Genomic DNA, 21,149 nt, shown 5'->3' with positions numbered 1-21,149 from the left:
TTTTGTCAAAAAATTTTATTTTGCTTATTGCTTCGATTAATTACTAGATTTAACATTATTTTAACGAAATCTGTTTGGTTTTTTAATTTCATATGATCCAGTTCCGAGATATAGTGGTCACCGCAAAACGTCTTTTTTGAGAGGAGGTCCTGGTGATCAGCTGTAGCTCTTTTTCAAATAAATATTTTTACTAGTACTAAGTCTTAAAATACAGTTAAAAGATACCATAGTATGTGTATACATTTTTGGATCAATAAATTAAAAAGTTTTCTCTGAAAAAATTCTGGAAAATTCACTTTTTTTCGGCCGTCTAACTGTATATAACCCCTTAAGTGAGCTTTCCGGATAGTACTCGGGCAGAATATATTTTTGAATAAATTTTGAAGTAGAGTTGCCACATATCGTTCATTTGTTAAAAATGTTGTCATTGTAATCGAGATACGATTTTGTAAGCATTTCAAATTTAGGCGGCATAATGTCTGCAAAAAAAATATACATTTAAATATAAGATTATTTTCTTCAGAAAAATTTCAATGAAGGCAGCAGCCGTTTAATGCAGAAAAAAATCTCTCATCAACAAGTTTTGGCATGCGAAAATGAGAAATCAAAATTACATTCATATATTCTATACAAACATAAACTTTAGTCATAAAACATAAGTGGGAATTATTTTTACATTGTCAATGTGCTTGCAACGCTTTGTTAGCATTTTAATTAAATTTAACTTCAAACTATGTGCGCTGAAGTGCTCTTGAGCGCACAACTTTCAGTTCAAACAAACAAGCAAAGCATATGTGCTAACAAGTTTTCAGTTGAACTGGATATCTCGTATATGACCTTTTGAGGCCTTCGGTTTGTCTATACATACACTCTCGTATGTGCTTATGCAGAAAACAAAGTGAGTCGTCTGAAACTGGTGTTGGCAGGTGTTAGAACTGGCTTAATTGCTTATATTTTCACTCACACAGCAGACAGTGGATGAGTTAGTATGCAAACTAGTTTCGAGAAGACGAAGTTTGGGCATATAAATTTGTATATCACATGCTAGTGCGGGCACTCAATTATGTGCAGGTTGATCAATATGCTCAAGCAGGACTGTAAGACTAGTCATTTTGCACTGATAGCATGCATTTGAAATGATCTTTTTTTTTTGGTCTTAAATAGTTAGGTGAGGCAAATAAGCTTACATTTTCATTTTCATTTCTTCTCAAACTAAATTAAATAAGATTCCATTTTTATACTCTCGCAACAAAAGTTGCTAACAGAGTATTACAGTTTTGTTCACATAACGGTTTGTAAGTCATAAAACTAAACGAGTTAATAGGGTTATATATATCAAAATGATCAGGGTGACGAGACGAGTCAAAATCCGAATGTCTGTCTGTCCGTCCATCCGTGCAACGGATAACTTGAGTAAAAATTGAGATATCTTGATGAAACTTGGAACACATGTTTCTTGTGACCGTAAGCAGGTTGCTGGGTAAAATCGGACCACTGCCACGCCCACAAAATGGCGAAAACCAAAAACACATAAAGTGTCATAACTAAGCCATAAATAAAGTTATAAAAGTAAAATTTGGAATAGAGGATCGCACTAGAAGGGGGCATATTTGGATGTAATTTTTTTGCGGAAGTGGGCGTGGGCCGCCCCCAAATCGGTTATTTATATATATCTCTCAAACCAATAAAGCTACATAAACCAAACTTTCTGCAGTCGGTTCTCTTACGTACCTCACCATACACCATGAAATAAGTTGAAATCGGATAATAACCACGCCCACCTCCCATACAAAGGTTAGGTTGAAATTTACTAAAAGTGGGTTAACTCACTAACGAAAAAAAAGGAAGCTGCACTGAGATTTTTTTACAAATTGGAAAATGGGCGTGGCATCGCCCACTTATGGGTCAGGAACTACTCGACCGATTTAAATGAAATTCGGTATATAATATTTTCTTGACACCCTGATGACACGTGTGGAAAATGGATGGAATCGGTTCACAACCACGACAACTTCCCATGTAACTCAATTTTGAACTCCATCTTATTCCTTCACTTTATAACACATATACATAAGGAACCAATGAAGATATATATATATCGGACTATAACTTTTCAAAGCCCCGAATATCGAATATGAAGAATTCAGTGGCCCATGGTAATTTTTCACCGAAAATTTCGGTAAATCTCTCAGGTCTCTTAATTTAATTAAGAGGAAATATTTTTCTTCTAATAATGTAACTTCCTCTAGCTCTCATATACCAAATTATAGGATTTTCAAATTGGGTCAAATTGTGTGTTATCTTAATAAAAATATATCAATAAATTGCGAGAGTATAAAATGTTCGGTTGCACCCGAACCTAGCCTTTCCTTACTTGTTTTAATATAATAATGAGAAAAGTTAAGAAAACATATTTTTATTTTTAATTGTTATTGAACAGATTGTCTTGAAAATTCCACAATCAAATGATTTAATCCTTTTGAATTATTTGAGTACCTTCCGCACACAATGCACACAATTATGAACATACCCATACGCACCCACACTGATCAATTGCTACTTACATATAACTGATGCAAAATTAATGAGGCATACAAATCGCTCTTCAGATTATGCGAATGAAATGTATGCAAATATGCCGCGCATAACAAGCATACACCATACACTATTACACATACATATTTTGGTGTAAATGAATTTCCACAATCATAAATACAAATATTTACAATATAAATAATCAGTGCAATATTGACAGAATATAACAGACGCACAATCAAAGCTCATATGAAATGAGCCAGTTGAAGTGTTCAGCAGGAAATTATGTGTGTATATATGTAACAAGAAATTAACTCATGCAAATATTAAACGGTACAGATTAATAAATTGTAGATGAGTAATTTCGTGACTACTCAATGAACACACAATCACACAACTAATAAATTATGTGAATTTGTGTGGTGGGTGTGTTGTATGAAAGTGTGTGCGGCATAAATCAAACGTAAGCAGTTTCAAATGCCTCGTTTGTTAGCATACACATTCATACATATATTTTATTTGTTTGTATATGTTTGTATTATTACTATTACTCATACGCCATGACAAACTAAGTAAGACAAAGTGGAAGCAGATAGTTATGAATTGACATAATTTTACGGAATTAATGTGTTTTTCTTTTAATTTTGTTTATTTATTTATTTATTTCTTTTATCAATTTTTAAAAACTTTCACTTAAATTAAATTGATTGAACAGTTTTAATGAGCAAGCAAATATGTATAAATGTACATATACATATATTGATATATAAATCCATAATTGGAGTATAATGAATATTCATTTTATAAAGCAATTAATCAATTATCTCTTTTAAAATGAAATTCAATCGCTTCTGATATGAAACCACACAACTCACTGTATCAAAGCGTAGTAACACCATGGCGTATACATAACCTTTCAGCTTAGGTTACGTATACGCCAAGTTGAGAAGAACACATGTTTACTTATTTAGCGGCTGACAGACAAACTTAAAAGCAAAAATATAGAAGCCGTTATAAATGAAGATAATTGTATATAAATCTTAACCATTTAACCTATATTTTTTTCTTTCTTCTACATAAATTATTTAAATGGCAACCCTATACAGAAAACACAAACTTAAATAATTGAATTTAATATGCACTACTAAGTAATATATTTAAATAAAAAACAAAATTTTAAAAAATTTAATTCTGTATTTTAAAAAGGTGGCAACCCTGCCGAAAACTTTTATTCAATTTAGGCATTTTGCATGCCACTTTCCTTAGTTAATTCAAAGCTTTAAGCTATATATTTAGGGTAAATATTTTAAAAAGTGGCAACCCTACCCAAATATAAATCATATTATACGAGTATTTCATAAAATAAAAATGTGATTATACCATTTGAAAATAACAAATCACTTGGCATTACAAATCCGACTTCTGGAAAATCTGACAACCCAACATCTCCACTAATCGTTACGCCTCAAACCCTGGGAATTTCATTAAGTACCGTAATCATCGCTGAAATGCAATTGAATTTCAATTGAGGCACACTGCTTTCACATGCATTTGCTACCACCACAAATTCCAACTAAATGTGTACGCTTAAACGCTAATGACAGCAAATACTAACCCACACATGCATGCAAGCAAAACACGTATTTTAGCTCTGAGCATGCATTCACAAACGACGGCGTACTATTGACATTCATTTGATGGAATCGTTCGGTTGCCCCACATATGTCTGTGTGTGACTATCGAAGTCGAAGTCGGTTTGTCCATGTTTGCCTGGTTAAATGGAGGGTTAACGGCAGCCAAATAAGCAGAGCATCCCAGCTGAGCGGAGAGGAGTACAAAATGCTCTGCGTTGACATTCCGTTTGGTACGCGGAATTCCACTAATAGTCATGGGTAGCTGGTAATGCGTACAGCTAACGCTTTCTTTCCCCCTTGGAACTGGCTTTGCAGCGAATGCACCGCGGTGCAGGAAGAGAAGAGAGTAAAGGGTACATTTTAGCGTTGACACACAAATGCGACTGGGTTGCCCAATGGATATGGTTTGTACGCACGAATATTCATTAGAATGCAGGTATATGCATGCGGTATGTGGTATTATGCGCAAAGGGATATTTGTCCATTTGTGAATATTTATTTGGCAGATGAGAGTCGTAATGAAGATCCTAGCTACCTGAGTAATTGCAGTGAAAGCCGACTTTATTACTAATCGTTGAAATAAGTGAAAGAAACTGTCGAACATACATTAAGTGCTTCAATTATACATAAATGCACTGCTATTGGGCAAATTTAGCACTTAATATGAGGCAGGAAATATGGAATATATCAATATTGAACAGTAGGCCAACTACGGAAGTTTAATGAAGCTTTATTGGAAACAAATTAATGCCTTCGATGTCAAAGACTAGCGATAGCTCAGGTTAAGCCAATAGTGAAGTACAAAAAATTAGAATCAATCAAAATTATAAATATGTATAATTATATATTAATATCTATCTCCCAAGAAAGATGCATTTTTATCAAACAACAGCAAAATCTAAAATAATAATAGGAAAATTATAAGTTATGTTCAGCCCTGATATAAGAGTTCCTGAAAACTCAACTTTTGGAATACAATACAGGAAAGTCGCAGTTAAAAAGATATTTACCAGACAAAAAAACAATTTTAGCTTTAGATGCAGTCATCTTATTACCAAAACAAATGTATACGAAGAGTGTTAAAAAAATAACGGGATTTTCCAATTTTCGCCTCACTTACGATAAAGTTTTCATTTACCTACATACTTTATCTGTAGCAGACGCTAAGATTAGACGTTTGTTAATAGCTCACATGTGCTTGCTTTTTCTTGGCCAAAAACAATACTGAAACGATGTACAGCCTCCATATTCGCCAGATATGGTTCCATGTAGCTTTTTACTATTTCCAAAAATATAGAGAACCTTAAAGGGACGTCGCTTTACAAGTATACGAGAAATCGCCGAAAAAGCAAATGGCTATCCCGAAAATCGAGTTTGAGAAGTGTTTCGATTATTGAAAGAAGCACTGGCATAATCTCGAATGGAGACTGCTTTAAAGGCGGAAACTTTAATTGATTGAACAATTATATTAAAAAAGAAGTAAGGAAGGGCTAAGTTCGGGTGTAACCGAACATTTTATACTCTCGCAATTTATTTATTTAATTTTATTTATATTATATAATACACAATTTGACCCACATATTCGTCATATATACTATATAAAGTCCATTGAAAGTTGAAAATCCTAATATTAGAATAGAAGCACCGAGGTCCTAATGTTCGATACATGGCGCTTTAAAAACCTATGGTCCGATTTCGGCCATTTTTAGAATGGGGCTGCCGCACTATAAACGTAGTATTTGTGCAAAGTTCTACATCGATATCTTCACTAGTGCTTACTTTATATATTGTAAAGTAAACGATTCAGATCGTCTTCAAAGTTCTGGTATATAGGAAGTAGGCGTTGTTGTAAAGCGATTTGGCCTATTTTCGCAACATATCATTGCGATGTAAGGAAACTATTACAAACCAAGTTTCATTGAAATCGGTCGAGTAGTTCCTAAGATGTGGTTTTTGACCCATACGTGGGCGACGCCACGCACATTTTCCATTTTGTAAAAAAATCTGAGTGTAGCTTCCATATGCCATTTCTTATGTGAAATTTAGTGTTACTGACGTTTTTCGTTAGTGAGTTAACCCACTTTTAGTAGTTTTCAACATAACTTTTGTATAGAAGGTGGGCGTGGTTACAATCGGATTTCCTCCATTTTTGGACTGTATAAGGTAGTACCTAAAATAAACGACTCTAGAAAGTTTCCTTGATATAGCTTTAGTAGTTTGCGAGATATGTACAAAAAACTTAGTAGGAGGCGGGTCCACGCCCACTTCCCCAAAAAAATTACATATGCCCCTTCATAGTGCGATCCTTCATACCAAATAGCTTTATTTATAGCTTAGTTATGGCACTTTAAGTGTTTTCGGTTTTCACCATTTTGTGGGCGTGGCAGTTGTCCGATTACGCCCATTTTCGAACTTAACCTTCTTATGGTGCCAAGAAATACGTCTTCCAAGTTTCATCAAGATATGTCAATTTTTACTCAAGTTACAGCTTGCACGGACGGACGGACAGACGGACGGACAGACAGACATTCGGATTTGAACTCCACTCTTCACCCTGACCCTATATCTCGTTTAGTTTTGGGTGTTACAAACAACCGTTATGTGAACAAAACTATAATACTCTCTAGCAACTTTGTTGCTAGCAGCTTTGTTGCGAAAGTATAAAAACCGGTTTTTAAACTACAATTCCTGTTTATATTATACTAGAATTGTTGATAAAACTTACATAAATGGAATATCAATATCTATCTTAAAATCGTATATCATCACATGTTATTAAAACAAATCCGTAGAAATCGCTGCAGCCAAATATAATATGACCGAATATTCATATACAGAAGAAGGACTTATTCTCCATCTACCGCATAAACAACCCCATGATAAATTATACACCACAGCAAGTTCATCCAGCCCCCGCCAAAATAAACTACACACGAAGATCTAATAACCACAAAATCTTTCATGGAAATATATTTCAAAACAACCAGTTATCCCCCTTAAGTGACTAAAATGCTTCTAAAAATTTTGCATACTCTTTCAAATATCAAAGAACCACTCTTCCACTATAATTCACAATTTCAACATTTCTCCATAACTCTTCATACCGTTAGTTTAACAACTATGCTGAAACGCTATTAAAGACTTCATTCGAAAACTTCCACATGTTAGGCAAAGTCATCTGCATACTCGTACTGCAAAGCAAATCAAATTCATTCATCGAATCAAATTTATAGAAGTGCCGAAAAGTGGTACGTGAAAGTGGCAACCCTGCAGCTCACTAAATGCTACATATGAAGTCAAGAGACATGCAGCTGTGGAAAATGTCAGAAATCTCTGAGCATATGTATGATATGTATGTACGCTTGTAGTGTGTTAAAACAAATACTTTCGAGTAGCATGCATATAAGCCACAAACATACCAACATACACACACATACAAATTGCAGTTTGTGCATGTTTGGCACTCTCAATTCGTGCCCGACAAACTCTGCTCGTCTTTTATGTGAAGCGAACTGCAAACTGTTGGCACTCAACTTCAAATTCGAATTCAAACTTCACAGCGCTTTGTTGACTGACTTCGTTGTAGGAGTCGAGTAGATAGTAGTACGTACTACACTCTGACCACCGCTGGCAATCCAGCACGAGTTACAGCTTTTAAGTTCGCTGGCATGTGTATCTGCGTGTGTTTGGAACACAAGCTAAATAGTGTGAAATTTAGTTCTTCGAAATTGAAATTGTTGAAATTTGCCAAACTTGCAGTGCGTTGCTGACACCAAATATTGAATGTTGTTGAGTTGCACGACCAATAGAGTTTGTACAAGAAATTGTCATGCCGTGAGCTTAAAGTCATACACACGTATGGTATGAGGAATGGAGTGGAGTGAAGGGGAGATTGGTCAGAATTGTTTTAGAAATATGTACATAAATACTAAATACTCAAAGTGGTAGAAGTTTTCGAAATACCAGCTGCCAGGATTAGCATATCAATGAAGTTGTTGTAGTTGTAATACTAATGTATGTATGCTTAATATAATTTCGAAGCTTGTTGTTGAGCTGATCGGTTTTACACTACGATATTGAATAAACTTTTTTCGAACAACTTTCGAATTCGAATTCGAACTTCAACTTAAAATACTGAGCTGTCAGTTTTTAGACTGTGATATTGAATAAATTTTTTTCGAACAACTTTCGAATTCGAATTCGAACTTCGACTTCGAAAAATTTTAAAAATTTTTATTTTTGTTTTTGAAATGTTTAAAAAATAGTAGACAACATCAAATACTTGATTATAACCTTTTTTAAACTCACTTAGTCTATAAATGTACCGTTAAATTCGTTCTCTTCCTTCTTTACCATGCATGTTTTATTGCATGAAAATTGTCCCTTTTTTACAGTTTAATCTTCCTTTCAGATAACAAAATAATAATTACATCCAATAATAGTACGATACCTTTCAGATTCGCAGCGCTGCAAAGTTCGGTTTACGCAAACGCCAGTCGAGCTTAGAGCTCGAAGCAGCGAGATAGGAGAATGTCCGCTTTCACAAACCAATTAGTGGCGTTTGCCATTTAACTCTATACCACTTTTAATTAAATTACCAGCTAAGCATACGCTATGCGCTATTTTCCGATATGTAATGGGTTTTAGCGCGAAAATTAAATAGAAATGTGCTCGGGCATTTCGCACTTTGTGGTCACGAGCGAAGGGAGCGTTTGTGAGAGGGTTGTGGTTACCATTGAGAGACAGAATAGCGCTTGAGCGCTTGGTTTAGCGATTACATAAAATTATCAGGTATTTTTAATTTAAAGCGAGCTGGTACTTATTGCTTTACAGAGAAAGCTTAGTATTTAGTATATAATACACTTGAAAATGTTACAACAGCTCGCTTGATGAATGTGAGTAAAGGTAATGCAGCAAAAATGTTGTTAGGTGTTAAAAGTCACCTTTCACTATAACTGATTACAAATTTTGGAATATTTATATTTCTTATATAAATTAGTATATCCACTTAGAGTTATACTTATGTATTTTCAAACTTCATAACTTTTTTCTCCTTTCCCTCAGTTCCGGTAAGACATTTCACTGAAGTTCTAATTGTGTTTTCATCAACTGCGGATGACCTGGTATTAGCTGCTACTACAGCATTTCTTTTAGTTTATTTTCGAAAACCAATTTAGAACGTGCTTGGCGCACTGCTGGTGTACCAAATCAAGCGTGAAACTAGCGAGAAACTTAATCAAAGCAAATTAGAAACAAGCAAACTGATCCGGAGATTTTAAGTTATTTTAAGTATAGAGAAGGGTTAAGATGTGTATATTCATATTCAATACTTACGTGGTGTGTTCAAAAAATAACGAAAATTGTTAAATTTCACAGGTTTGAAGAGTCCCATTGTCAATTTTTTATATTTTTTTTTTTATATGTTCAGATATTGGGTGATCCAAGTAGAAGTACCTTTTTCAATATCCTTTTTTTGACAGATCAGGATCACAGAATGTGTCAAGCTGTCATATTATTATTGTTCAGAATTGTTTGGCATTTAATCATGAAAAGACTTATGCCTGAACATCATTTACAAATTGTTCAACTTTATTATGAAATTTCATGTTCTGTAAAAAATGTGTTTCGGCCTACTAAGCGTACTATTCGCAACACCATCACCCATCTTGACACCCAGCATTCATTATTGGATAAAATTTAACCGAATAGACCAGGTCCAGCACGCAGTGAAGAGAATATAGCAGCCGTAGCTGAGAGTGTATACGAAGGAGAGTCGATTCGGCCTTATTGATTTTGGTTCCAGGCAGAAAATCTCGATGCTGGTGGCTTCAGTGAACAAATAATTACACCCAAGCTCATATAAATACAATATTCACAACAACACAACTTTGTAACCAAATACAAACATTTTGTAACAGTAACAATAACAACTTGTTGTAGTTGTAGTGACCACCACCATGTCACCTTAGCCACACGGAAGCCATGCAAGGACATCGCACTTAACTCTAATCCTGATTGATTTTAATGCACTTTACCTATGCAAATGTGAATACACTTTATGTCTTTCTTCCATTTCATTTATCTAACTCGCTTTACCTTCGACTTTACCCACGACTTTGCGCTTTGCTTTGTGCTTTGCTAGCTGGTACTGCTATTGTTGTTGTTGTTTGAGCCAAAAAGGGAATACGTCGTGCATTTGTAATATTAGACTTAATCGGATGAAATGGTAAACGAATTTTTCATAGCCATTAGCAAATGTGTTGTAACGGTATTACGGCACTCATGGTCGCAATGTGGACTCGGTGTATGTGTGTGTGTGTGTTCAAGTTGGATTAGAGTTGTCAAATGTCTCGAAAGCAAACACTTATTGCAGCGAGGGCGGCGGAGATTGGGGGTGCTTATTTGTCGCAGATTTTCGTAAAATTCAGCTCGATTTATTTCACCGACATTGTTGGCCATATGCAGCAGGGCTAAGCGTGTTTAATGTGTCACAGCGTAGTGGCTTGCAGTTATTGTGAAAATTGCATACATTTACGCATGTGTGTGTGTGTGTTTATATGTATGTGTATGGCACCCCCTGCTAAACTTAATATTGCGCAAATTGTTGTAGTTCAGCGCCCGGGCGGTTGTGCTTTGTTGATTGCAACACTTACTTTTCCGGCAAATAAAAATGCTTTAGAAACAAATACAAACATACTATACGTGCATACATACTTCTATATATGTTGGTATGTCCATATATATCTAAAGCAGGTATTTGTAATTCTACTATTCATTGCTTGAAATTATACGCTTAGCTGCTGCTGCTGCTGCTCTTGGCTGGCTGGCCGCGTTGCCACACAATCTGTTTGTTTGTTTGTTTCCCTGCAGTTTTTATTACCTGCTTATCTGCAATGTTCCATTTTTATTGCTACCTCAGGCTGTGAAAAGAGAGACACGAAGTATTAACTTTGCTTGCCAGCTTGTTACAGTACTACATGCCACAGCTATTTGTTTCTAAGCACACATATACACAATAAACATACAAACAAGTATAAAATTCATATTAGTATGTATATGTATGTATGTGTGTGCGCCATGACCTCACATTTATCGTTTTGGCTGCAGCGCAACATTGTGGCAACGCTGTGCTGTATGGTATTCCCAACACTGCTGCACAGCTTTTTATAGCCTCACAGACACGCATACTCACAAGCGCACTCATACACTCTCATACATTTAACAACAAAGCATATATTTATGCTTAGAATAATTCTAGTTGTTGTTGTTGTACAAAAGCTAATTTCTTACTTTTATTGCCGTTTCCTTTGTCACCGGTGAATTGTGGTTAACATTTACTGGCAGCAATACAAATTTGTTTGATGATCCATCTAACCCACTCTGCCGCTAACCCCCTACTACCTAGGGGTGCTAAACTGCCTGCATGCGTTTGTGTGCGAGTAAGCGCTGATGAATCTGTGTATGAAATGAATTACAATGTGGCTTTTATGTTTAATTTGTTGCTTTCCACATAAGTAGACACTGGAGAGAGCATCGTGCTAAGCATGCGCTTGTTGTGCATTAATGACAGACCGTTAGTTTTATTTAGAATTTATGGAGCCTAACATAGTAAGGATTAATGGGTATTATGTTAGCTCGGCGCATATGCTGCAAATAAAGGATTTCATATCGATTTTGAAAAGTCAGTCATGCTATGCTATACTGTATTGCTGTGTTATGCTATGTCACACCATTGTTGCCACCAACTCAAAAATATTTTTTTATGTATAATAAAATTAATATTATTAATATTAATTAAATAAAATATTATAAATGAAATCCATTAACATAACTTCATATGCATTAGCCTACACATCTCTTTAATACACCAATTTTCCATAAAAAGGAAATTTAATAAAAAGAGCTCAAAATTGTTATAATAAATTTGAATTAAACATATTTTTTCACATCCTTTTTAAACTAATATTCAACGCGGTCTACCGCGGCCAGCTGCGCCACCACCACAAAAATTGTTCATCATACGCCATGGTGTGCGATATTTCAAAGCAATCTACACTTAATTCGTTAATTAAGCAACAAGTGTCAATGGGGTAAAATTAAAAATGCCAACGCATAGCAAGTAAACGTAACCGCAGCCAAGACCGCAACGGAACAATGTGGCTTCTGTGCTGCTGTGTGTGTGTGAACTGGCAGCCGCCATTTGATGACCACTCGCTTTTGGTTAGCGTGCACACCTTCTGTGCACATTACTTTAGTCGCGCGCAATTAAAAGCAACGCTTTTAATACGTTAATTAATGAAAAGTGGCGGAAAATTAAGAGCGCAACATAGCTGAAGTGTTGAAAATGCGTTGTTTTGATGGCTATATATATAAATAGGTATGTATTAGTGCTTTGTATCTAAAAGTATGTTCATGACGGTATCACTATGTTTTGAGTGATTCGAAGTGTTAATTTAATTACAACAAAATGAAATAAGTAACATTGCTACAGGTAAAGGTTTTGAAATAGTTCAGAAAGCCTACAGCTGAAGAAAAAATGTTGAAGGGTTGCCAACTGTAATTAAATTCAATATCAAACAATGCATGAATGAATGAATGTTTCGTAGGCCGGAAATGTTGTTTTGCACGGTAGGCAAATATTTTAAATTGTCTTCAATATTAAATTAAATCTTATAGAATAAGCATTAAACTAAATAAGTTGAAGAAAATTTGCTCAAGGGGATTTTTTTGAAATGTTACCATTTATTTAGACAATCAATTTTCTAACTTTTGGAAACTCTACGCAATAGTATCAAATGAAAAAAGTGCTAACCTCCTTAAATTAAAAAAAAATGTTAAAGGTTGCCACCTGGTCAAAATAATTAATAAACAAGTAAGGAAGGGCTAAGTTCGGGTGTAACCGAACATTTTATACTCTCGCAATTTATTTATTTAACTTTATTTATATGATTTGACCCACATATTCGCCATATATATTGCAGAAAGTCCATTGAAAGTTGGAAACCCTAATATTAGGTTAGAAGTACCGAGGTCCACGTGTTCGATATATGGAGCCTTGAAAACTATGATCCGATTTCGACGATTTTTATAAATGGGCTGCCACACTATAAAAGAAGTATTTTGCAAAGTTCTGTTCCGATATCTTCACTAGTGCTTACTTTATATATTGTAAAGTAAACGATTCAGATTGTCTTCAAAGTTCTGGTATATAGGAAGTGGGCGTGGTTGTGAAGCGATTTGGCCTATATTCTCAACATATCATTGGGATGTAAAGAAACTATTACAAAGCAAGTTTCATTGAAATCGGTCGAGTAGTTCCTGAGATATGGTTTTTGATCCATAAGTGGGCGACGCCATAAAAAAATCTGAGTAGCGCTTCCATCTGCCATTTCTTATGTGAAATTTAGTGTTTCTTACGTTTTTGGTTAGTGAGTTTACTCACTTTTAGTAATTTTCAACCTAACCTTTGAATGGGTGGTGGGCGTGGTTATTATCCGATTTGAACTATTTTCATGGTGTGTGGTGGGGTACGTAAGAGAATTGACTGCAGGAAGTTTGGTTTATATAGCTTCATTGGTTGGCGAGATATATACAAATAACCGATTTGGGGGCGGGGCCACGCCCATTTCCCCAAAAAAAAATACATCCAAATATGCCCCTTCATAGTGCGATCCATCGTACCAAATTTTATTTCTATAGCTTTATTTATGGCTTAGTTATGGCACTTTATGTGTTTTCGGTTTTCGCCATTTTGTGGGCGTGCCAGTGGTCCGATTTTGCTCATTTTCGAAAGCAACCATCCTATGGTGCCAAGAAATAAGTGTGCCAAGTTTCATCAAGACGGACTGACAGACAGACATTCGGATTTGAACTCCACTCTTCACCCTGATCACTTTGGTATATATAACCTTATATCTAACTCGTTTAGTTTTGGGTGTTACAAACAACCGTTATGTGTACGAAACTATAATAGAACTTTGTTGCGAGAGTATAAAAATAAATATTTAATTTGAATTGATAACTGATACTTACGTATCGCATATCAGTCATCATTTAAAAATTAAATATGTATTTCCATAGTCAAAATGTTAAATTAAATAACATTTCAACAAAAATCAAGAGTCAGCCGAAATGTATGCTTTAAATATCGAACTACAAGAAATAATTTTGCCAAACAGTTTTTATTTTAGTATTTCTGTCATTACTCACCATTTCTTTGTTTGCTCAACTTCCAGCTGGATAAAAGCTAATCATTTGAAATAACATGTCTACAACAGATGTTCAATTTGCATACGAAAACTTATTTATGCTAAACTCCTCGATAACCGGCAATTATAATGGCAATAGATTGACATATCAATACGTTTACTAACGAAAAAGCAGCAGTTCAACAAACTTTAAAGCAAGCAGAGTACTATATAGATGACAGACATGCAAATATTTTCCATACAAATGCTGCTATGGAAGAAGAGGCACGAAAGTAGAGCTATGAACGCCAAAGTCAATGAAGTTTGATTTTCATGTTGACAATCAACAAATAGAAGCGCAACGAGCTGGCTGCAGCATGTGACAGGCGCTGCTCATAAATGCATATAGACATACAGATGCATAGCAATAGCTAACAGTGAGCATATTTTTCTTAACGAACTGCACAGACACACAGACACAGCTTCACTTGACATCACACTGCTACTAATGGAGGGCAGTAGAGTTGTGCAGTTATAGAGAATGCTCAGTTGTAATGCTGTGCACATATATATATATACTTCTTTAGCAAATGTATGTATGTAAAGCTTCTTGGTTGTCTGTAGCCAAAGTGCAGCTGCCTCTTGGCACAAAGTTAGCTTTGTGGTAGCCGGTTTGTGCTTCTTGCAAAAGCTAGAAAACTAGAATGCTATCATATCAAAGCAGTCGCAGTGTAAAACGTAAGAAGAAATCAATCAAATAGAGAAACTAACGTCAGCGTTTTGTGCAACGCTGAGCAAACAGTAACTAGCAAAATTGTGAAAAGCTCAAATCGAGAGGCAAGCAATAGAAAAATTTGATTTCGTGCCAGTGCAAATGAGTGTCTTGCACTAAATGTGGTGCACAAAGAAAGAGAAGGCATTAAATAGAAGAAGTTGCTTTAAAAAATTTTAATTTTAATAACTCGTCTCTTTCGGTTGTCACGGCGTATGAGTTACCTAAAAGTCAGTTTATGCTAAAACTTAATCATTTTCCATTAGAGACTTTATATTTTGGCATAAATTTGTTTTAGAATTCAATTGAAAAGTAATTTCATAATTTCTTGTTGGACTTTTACTCTTCTGTATATCCTCATCTAACTACTCTCAACTTAAATGCACATTTCCACAAAATGAAATTATCCTCATGCAACAACAATTTTGCATTGCCAAAGTACAGATTTACAGCTCACAATTATATTTTGACACAACATAACATAACACACACATTTACCGTTATAGTTAAATCTCTCTGCTAGTTTTCTTACGCAGTTGTGTCGGTAGGTGATTACTTGTCGCTGTCAACTTGTATGAAAATTGGGTCAGCAGTGAAAGTTCTGGCAAATCAGCATATGTATACACTGACATATACACATGTAACGGTAAACAACTGGCAATTTGGAATTTATTGGAAACACTTTTGTTGCAGTGAAAGTTCCACACTCGCTTACTCAAATGAAAGTTGTGTGGGAAATTTCAGTATGATAAAAATTAAAGTTGAATGCCAAAATAAATTGGTTAACAAGTGCATATGAATACATATATTTATGTATGCATAAATCTGTAAAACTAAAGAATTATTCATAGTAATGAAGGCTGGCGAACCAGTTTCGAATTATTGCAGTTTTTTTTTTTTTGTTAGACAACTGTTGCAGTTGCCGCATGCTTACATATATTTATTTATGTATGCGCAGGCAGACTCATGAACACTTTTACATATTTATATTATCCTTCAGGCATTTATTAATTTATGTAGTCAAAAGCATGCTTTATGATGTTGAAAATGCAAATAAATGAAACTTCAATTTCGTTCATGCGAATTCATTATGCCGCTTTTGGGAAAAAGTTAAGCTTGTTAAATTTTTCATGCGTGTATATTAAATTATGAATCAGATAAAATTTTCATAAATTAATTTTTCAATAATAATATTGTTTAAAATATGAGAAAACGAGTGTCTATATGATCACTTTAAATGCACTACAAAGGTTGAAAAGCGAAAACAAATAACAAAAAAAAAATACTAACAGTTAAGAAGAGAACCCATAAAATATATATATTAACCGAAAAAAAAAATCGGGGAAAAAACTAGTTGGAGTCTAAGGGAAGACTCGATAACTTAAATAATAACGAGTTTCCGATTTTCGTTTAGGGATCAAGCTTTTCATTTGATGATAATAATGCTTTTCTACTCTCTAGAGTTCTAAAAAGCACACTCAACTTAAACAAAAGTTGTTCAATCCACTGTTTCAAATAAATTATATATTTTTTTTGCAACTTTCCCACAAGAATTTGTTTCATTTTATACTCGTTTAAAGAGCAAAAACTTTTCCAAAAACACAAATTGCCATCGACAATACATTTTACAACCCCTCGCCTTTACCACAACCACAAATGCACACATTTTCCAATAAACACTATAAGAGAAACCTAGAAAAAAGTGCCAAGAACGATATTTCAAGAGACCAGCAAATTATTCGGCACCATTGTCAAATTGAGCCAATATCCTTTTTCTTTTCGTATTTTTCTACAACACAGCAGAGCCTAGCAGCAAAGCACACAAAATGCAGGTAAACAAGTCGAAGCAACGGCAGACGCAAACAAAATCGAAGCAAGGAAGAAGCGCGTACGTGTGGAAAGGCGGCTGCTGCGTGTTGAGCCACTGAAGCGAGCAGGGAACAGGTTGGAATTGGTAAAGTTAAAATGGAAATCGTGCAGGATTTGAAAAAAAAAGAAACGTACTATTTTCAAGCTACAATGCACCACTCTTCTCACCCTCACTACTGCAAACAATATCAACAACAATGCGCGCTTTTGAAAGAAAGATCATGGCATACAAAAACTTAGAATGCAACACCATCAACATTTAAAATGGTCTCAATGGTTTTGAGGTCTACACAGCGGCTGAACTGCATTTTTTTTTCGAAGAACAACAACAAAAACTGTGTGGCAGAGAAAAAATGTGGTCCTAAAATAAAAGTCAAACGTGTGAGGTGCTAAAGTGGCCAAGTGCAATGAAAGTATTGATCACCAGTGGGTGCAAAAAGAAGACAAAATGGACAAAGCTAGCAAAGAGAGTATAGCATTGTTGGACGTAATAAAATAGGTGAAAATTGTTCAAATAAAAAAAACCAGCAATGAAAGTTGCTAAAGTGTGTCTTCGCTGTGCAGAACGCATGCTCCAGGCACACTAAGCACGTCCTAATCGAAATGACAACATAAAATAATAACTTAAAGACTTTAGTATTTTATGTGAGTGTCGTAAATGTTTTTATGTAATTGATTTTTTTTATTTTTTTATGATAGGTGGCAACACTACACAATAATAAAATATATACAGCTGAAATTTTCGAAGATTGTGAAACAGTTTATTTTAATAAACTTTTATAAACGAAATTAACATTATTTAATTTAAATTTTTTTTCAAATAAGTGGCAACCCTGAAAATTACAATTTATAATTTAAAGTCATCATGCAAAAAAAAATTAAATATATGTTTTAAAATTTACCCAAATTGTATTTCTTAATATTTTTATATTCTGAGATAGGTGGCAACTATTTCTATATGAAATTATTATTGTTATATGTATTTTTTTTAAGTGACGTCCCTAAAACTTTGTTGTTATAATTTATCGTAAAAGTAATCTTAAAAAAAGTTTTTAATTAAATATATATGTAATTTTAACATTTTCCCATATGTGTTCAATAAATTTTTTATGATAGGTGGCAACACTATACACAGATAGTACTTAAAAAGCTAAAATTTCCTAATTTAGTGAAATTGTATATTTTAATAAACTGTTTAAACTGAAATTAACATTTTTGTTTTCAAAAAAGTGGCAACGCCAAAATTTTTTGTTAAATAATGTATCTTAAAATTCATCTTATAAAGGGCTTTCATTTAAATATATAATTTTAACTCATCCCCAATTGAGTTTCTTAACATTATTTTGATAGGTGGCAACACTATACAAAATTTAAAATTTCCGAATATTGTGAAACTATTTAAATTCGAAATTAGCATTTTTTTAATTTTATTATATTATTTTTCTTTTCAAAATAGTAGCAACCCTCAATATTAATTTTTATAATTTCTGTTAAAAATCATTAGGTAAAAAAGTTTTTATTTAAAATACTTTATATCCTTAACACATATCTGTTTACAACAATGGCCGTATGACTCTCACAGTCTCCGCTCTCTTCATAAGTCACTTACAAAATCCCAACCGTCCAATAAGTGCAAGCTCTTCACAATTCACCCAATTTACATAACCAATCCCGACACACTAGCTCCCAAATAAACAAACAATATGTCGTGATAGGCAACAATTGCACCATTCAAATATGTTACAAGCCCTGTGATTGTCATCGAACGACCAACCAACAACACCAACACCAACAATAATGAATGCAATCAGTATTTGCCTGCGCGTACGTGAGTGTTTGCCGTCATTAACGCTGAGCGCTAGCGGAACAGAGCGACCACACATGCATTTTCAAATGCATCCGTTACGAAAGGCATGACACCAATGACTATATGGACAGACAGACAGCAGCATTATGTTGTTTGTATATGCATATGCGCAAGCAAATATAGTTTATCTCCCACCAAATACATACATACATACTTACATGCATTGCCAACGCGCATCATGGCACTGCCACAATCATTGCTGCCACACATGCGCTGCAATAAAACCTAATGCGATTTGTATGCCATGCAATTGTTGCGCGTGCGACGGCGAACAGCAGCACACAAATGCAAATCGAAGCTTTGCCAATAGCAACAGCGGCAGCAGCGGTGGCAGCAATGGCAACCAAAGTATTGAATTGCGCTTGCCAATGAAGTATGCATGTATGCAACTAACGCTAGCTACTTGCGCTGCATAATAAAGTTTAGGGGATTTTCTCATCAAAAGCGCACATTTTTTCATTGCAATTTGTATTTGAACGCGCTCGGCTGTGTGTCACTCATACGCCGCGTTGTACACAAGCCTCGCAGGTAGCAATGAAATCAGCAGCAAAAACAAATTGAAATCGAATGTCGCAGTGTGTGGCGTGTTCGAAAATATGAGTAGATCAAAGTGTTGCTATATTTTTTTTTTTGTTTTGTAGTCGCAGTCGAATATTAGCAAGTAATATCTGGGTTCCTCCTGTTGAAATTTTGGTGGAATATTTAAAACGCTTAAATAATTCGAATGGGCACATTTTGCTATTAACATTTTTTTCTGAAACACAATAAAGAATCTTAAACCCGATAGAGGTCGTCCTGGTGCAAAATTTTTTACATTTCAATATTATTTTCGACCACGAAAAGGTTTGTTGTTGTTATTGTTTAAAAAATTGTACTGAAATCTAACTAAATATATTATTTTTCGGACTTCAAATATTCAAACCAAAATTATTAATTTTACACAATGGTGCTCGATAGAGGGCGCTCTATAACAAAAGTTAAAAATTTTCATAATTTCAATATATTTTTCAGACTATAAAAAAAGGTGCGAAATCTAACCAAATATATTACTTTTCGGACTTCAAATATTCAAACCAAAATTATTAATTTTACTCAATGGTGCTCGATAGAGGGCGCTATATAGCAAAAGCTAAAAATTTTCATAATTTCAATATATTTTTCAGACTATAAAAAAGGTGCGTGGAGTCCCTACGCGCGGAAAAAGTTATACTTCTTAGTGATATTCCAAGAAATGCATATCATTTTGTATGAAAGAAAACTAGCGAGAGGGAAAGGATAAAAATATGGTGGAGTGACCATCACTTTCTTAAATTCACATTTTATAAATTGATTATGCACATTAAAGCAAAGTCCAAATCAATTATCATTTCTGGGTTCTGACGGATTTATTTTTATAATATTTACAATTGGATTATCATAACTAAAATACGATATGAAATGTCGTACATCTATTTTATCTATATTTCTCGCGAATACCGCATCAATAGTCGTACCTCCTTTTGTCGTAGGATCATTTCTTCCATTGATCAATTCTAATGAAAATTTCTCTCTGATGAATGCCAGAAGTGGATCAGCTTCTTTTAATACCAACAAAATATACAGCGAAATTGCAATTGCAAATATGCAGGACCATTTGCACCAGATTGTGAATTACTCTACTGTACTTATTGACTGCATTCTTATATATAATTATTTGTATAAAACCTTGAAATTTATTCATTAACACTCCGAAGTCGTTTTATCCGTTGTAACCGAGCGATCATCGCCACAAGACAAAATTAGAAATGAAGTTCATAAACCTCACGCTGGCAGATAAAACGTTATACCTCCTCATCGCGAGTGCTAATACTTTCGATTTGCAAAGAAAGTAAATGAAGACTGACTACAGAAATGATACTGTGAAGTATAGTCTTAACTTTTCAGCGGCCAACGCAGAGGATTTCAACCAAAACATAAAATAGTTGAGAATTCCCAGAAATGAAACAGAAACGAATGAAAAATAATGCGTAAGCATACAATCATACATACATGTGCGTACACATGTGAATATGTCACCAACCAAAAATTTAAGCATTGTTTTACAAAAACAAGAATTGCTCAAATAGCATAAGCATGGCAAGTGCTTTAAGTTCTCTGCTTTACTCTCATTCACTCCTCTCTCTCTCTCTCTCTCACGTTAATTGTTCAACGCTAACGCTTAACGTGTTAAACAATTATCGCTACCTTTTCCGCAGTCGTATAAGAAGTATAACTTCAAAAAGTTTTGTTGCGCTTATTGTTAAAAA

At 34.5% G+C, this 21,149-nt stretch overlaps 1 pseudogene; it reads right to left on the bottom strand.

Moving 5' to 3' along the window:
- Window positions 1-20,585: 20,585 nt before the first annotated feature.
- LOC114803940 (small nucleolar RNA U3) lies at window positions 20,586-20,777 on the bottom strand (annotated as a pseudogene).
- Window positions 20,778-21,149: the final 372 nt, after the last annotated feature.

Source organism: Zeugodacus cucurbitae, chromosome 6 (assembly GCF_028554725.1).
Source record: "Zeugodacus cucurbitae isolate PBARC_wt_2022May chromosome 6, idZeuCucr1.2, whole genome shotgun sequence".
Classification (NCBI taxonomy): domain Eukaryota; kingdom Metazoa; phylum Arthropoda; class Insecta; order Diptera; family Tephritidae; genus Zeugodacus; species Zeugodacus cucurbitae.
The sequence above is the reverse complement of the archived record's forward strand: the minus strand, read 5'-3'. Positions and strand labels throughout refer to the sequence as shown.